Genomic DNA, 3,979 nt, shown 5'->3' with positions numbered 1-3,979 from the left:
TACCAATCTGGTTTGTCTATTGTTTCTGCATCTTTACCAAATTGAAATATTGTTCAAATACCAGTTTAGTTAGTCCGTTGTTGCTGCATCTTCTCCTCTCATGAAGATATGCATGTTGAACGAAATATTGGTCACGCCTAGTGCTGTACGTGACAGGTTCAGATAACCATCGCCAGGAGGTTTCCAACCGAAGATAGACTAGGATCTAGCTCATATGCGTTTATCTTTGTAACCTCCTCTATCCCTTCTTCTCCAAGTTGTAATCTGAACCAACTTTGTACGCTATATCAAGAGGTCGCGACCTGGCTATATAAACACGCAACCGTCGCCCAGGATGGGTACGACGTTCCTCCACATGGTATCAGAGCCTAACTCTTCCCATCTAGTTTTTCCTCCTCTCGATCGCCGCTTCCTGCCATGGCCTCATCTGCCGCCACCCCCTCCCCCCTCTCCGGCCAGATCACCGAGCGCCTCACCCGCACCAACTATATCCTCTGGCGCACCCAGATCACGCCGCAGCTGAGAGGAGCTGGAGTCTTCGGGTATGTTGATGGAAGCGTGGCGAAGCCAGCCGAGTTCGTCGTCAGCAAGGACAAGGATGGAAAGGAGGAAACCATCCCAAATCCACTTCACGCCGTCTGGTTCCGCGAGGATCAGCAGGTACTCGGTTATCTTGTGAATAACCTGTCCAAAGAGGTGCTACTGCAGGTCACCTCCATCGCGCATGCACGCGAACTCTGGACGGCGTTGGCGAGCATGTTCTCATTGACGTCGCTGTCCCGCATCAACAACATCCGCGCCGCCCTCACAAATGCGCAGAAAGGAACGCAATCGGTCGCAACCTTCTTCGCGCACATGCGGGGGCTTGCCGATGAGCTCGCCGCGGCTGGCAAGCCGTTGCAGGAGGGTGAGTTAATCTCGTACATCCTCAATGCGCTTGACATGGAGTACCAGCCGTTGGTGTCCGCCCTCGACGCCCGCACCACCCTGGTCACCCTCGACGAGCTGTTCGGGCAAATGAGCAATTTCGACCAGCGGGTGGCTCTCTTCCAGGGAGCTGGCGTGGGAGGTGGCTTCAAGTCATCAGCCAACGTCGCCACTCATGGTCGGGGCAGAGGCTCTCGCTACCGCGGGCCGCCTCGGAACGGCAAGGGCAAGGGCGCTGGCACCGGCAACAGCAACGGCGCCAACAACACCCGCGGCGGCCGGCCTTCCTTCACCAACAACCGAGGCCGGCGCAGCAACTCCTCCAACAACAGATCACGCCCTGACACAATCAGGTGCCAAATCTATGGCAAGCCGGGACACTCGGCAAAGGATTGCTGGAACCGTTTTGAGGAGGATGAAGATGACTCCTCCCAGGACGAGAAGGTGGCCGGAGTCGCTGATGGCTCCTACGGCGTCGACACCAACTGGTATGTCGACAGCGGCGCCACGAACCACATCACCGGAGAGCTGGAAAAGGTGACCATGCGCGACAAGTACCGTGGCAAAGATCACATCCACACAGCAAGTGGAGAAGGTATGAAAATTAGTCACGTTGGTCACTCAATCATTAAAACCCCTCTTCGAAAAATTCATATCAGAAATTTTTTGCATGTTCCCAGTGCTTCAAAAAGTCTTCTTTCCGTTCATCGCATTGCCATTGACAACAATGTCTTCCTTGAGTTTCACCCTTACTTCTTTTTGATCAAGGATCAGGCAACGAAGAAGGTGCTATATCGAGGTAGATGCGTTCGTGGGCTTTACCCCTTGATTCTGGAGATTAGAAGATTCAATAAACAAGTTTTCAGTGCCACCAAAGTGTCTTCAACACGATGGCACGATCGTTTAGGACATGCATCTTTTTCTTTAGTTGAGCGATTGCTTAGGAAAAATAAGCTCCCGTATGTTGGAGAGCGTGATGTTGAAACAATTTGTGATTCTTGTCAAAAGGCTAAAAGCCACCAATTACCTTATCCAGTTTCTACCAGCATCTCCACCAAACCTTTACAGCTTGTGTTTTCTGATGTGTGGGGTCCTGCCCCCTCCTCCGTTGGTAGGCACACGTATTATGTGAGTTTCACAGATGATTACAGCAAGTTTTCATGGATCTATCTTCTTAAGAAAAGGTCCGATGTGTTCCAAGTGTTTCTGAACTTCCAAGCTCTCGTTGAGCGCCAGTTTGATTGCAAAATCCTTGCTCTCCAATCTGATTGGGGAGGGGAATACGAGAAGCTAAACTCGTTCTTCCAGAAAATTGGCATATCTCATCACGTGTCATGTCCTCACGCCAATCAACAGAATGGGTCCGCTGAACGCAAACACAGACACATCGTTGAAGTCGGTCTAGCACTTTTGGCCGGTGCCTCCATGCCCCTAAAGTTTTGGGAAGAGGCCTTTCTTGCTGCGGTACATATCATAAATATGCTTCCTAGCCGTGTCATAAACTATGAAACTCCCATTGAGCGTCTTCTTCACACCAAACCCGACTATACAACACTTCGTGTGTTTGGTTGCGCTTGTTGGCCAAATCTCCGACCCTACAACAACCGCAAACTCATGTTTCGCTCCAAGCAATGTGCGTTCCTTGGCTATAGCACTCAACACAAAGGTGTCAAGTGTCTTGACATCTCCACTGGTCGCGTTTATATTTCTCGCGACGTCGTGTTTGATGAGACAAAATTTCCTTCCTCCGAACTTCATCCTAATGCCGGTGCACTCCTTCGAAAAGAAATCCTTCTTCTACCATCCAGTCTTACGGGCATCTCTCATGGGGATAATGATTGTAATGATTCACCGTTGACTAATGATCATAACCCTTTGCATGAGTTTTATGATGATGCAGATGAAAACTACGGAGAAAATGGTGCAGCAAATATCCAAAATAGTGAAGAAAATTTGTCCAATATGCAACATTTTATGTGTCCAGGGCTGGGGGACAGATCCGCCTCGGGATCAGTTCCACCGCAGTCTGCAAGAGGATCTCCTTCAGGATCTGAGCTGTCGCCAGGGGGCAGCGCGTGGGTCTCCGCGCCACCTGACAGCCGACCCAGCAGCGGTCCCGCGGGCGACCTATCCAACCCGCCCCATTCGGATGCCCCCACGCGGCGCACCGAGGCTCGCTGGCCCGCTGATGGGCCCCGCCACTACGTCCGCCGCCAGGAGACAGGTGCGGCTCCCAGGGTGGCTCCGGCCCGACAGGAGACAGGCGCGGATTCCCGGGTGGATTCGGTCCCGTCAGCTGGCACGCGTTCCGGTGTGGCTCCACCTGGGTCCGCCTCATCATTGCGCCCTGATAGGCCTGCACCGGACGTGTCCCGCGGCCCAGGATCTTCTGCGCCTGACCCAGCTACCTCTCCAACACCTCCACCCCGTGCCGGCGCAGACGATCCATCCGGTCTGGCTGGCAGCGACGCGGGGGATGCTACGGGATCAGCCTCGGGATCTGCAAGTCCTGTTGCTACAGCAGCAGGATCTTCTGCACCAACTTCTGTGTCTGCTGCTCCGCGAACACGTCTTCAAAAAGGGGTAACCAAACCAGTAAATTACAAACAATTAACAAAGTTCAGTCTCGTTTGTTCTACAGAAGAACCTAGTACTCTTGGAGAGGCGCTTGGTGACAAGAATTGGAGGACAGCCATGGAAGAAGAATACAAGGCGCTCCTGCAAAATAAGACATGGCATCTGGTTCCTCCACGGCATGGTAAAAATTTCATTCATTGCAAGTGGGTTTTTAGAGTCAAAAAGAATGCTGATGGAACCATTGATCGCTACAAAGCCAGACTTGTTGCAAAAGGCTTTAAACAACGATACGACATTGACTATGAGGACACCTTTAGTCCAGTTGTTAAAGCTGCAACTATTCGTCTTGTGCTCTCTATTGCTGTTTCCAGGGGATGGAGCCTTCGACAGCTAGATGTCAAGAATGCGTTTCTGCATGGCGTTCTGGAAGAGGAAGTATATATGAAACAACCTCCTGGTTTTGAGAATAAGAACA

General features: G+C 51.7%; 1 pseudogene; it reads left to right on the top strand.

Moving 5' to 3' along the window:
• The first annotated feature begins 756 nt into the window (after positions 1-756).
• LOC147967436 (uncharacterized) lies at positions 757-1,468 on the top strand (annotated as a pseudogene).
• The last annotated feature ends 2,511 nt before the right edge of the window (positions 1,469-3,979 follow it).

The sequence above is a fragment of the Triticum urartu genome, chromosome 5A (assembly GCF_056163025.1).
Source record: "Triticum urartu cultivar PI428250 chromosome 5A, HENAU_Tu73, whole genome shotgun sequence".
NCBI classification, from domain to species: domain Eukaryota; kingdom Viridiplantae; phylum Streptophyta; class Magnoliopsida; order Poales; family Poaceae; genus Triticum; species Triticum urartu.
This window is presented reverse-complemented; position numbering and strand designations above follow the sequence as displayed.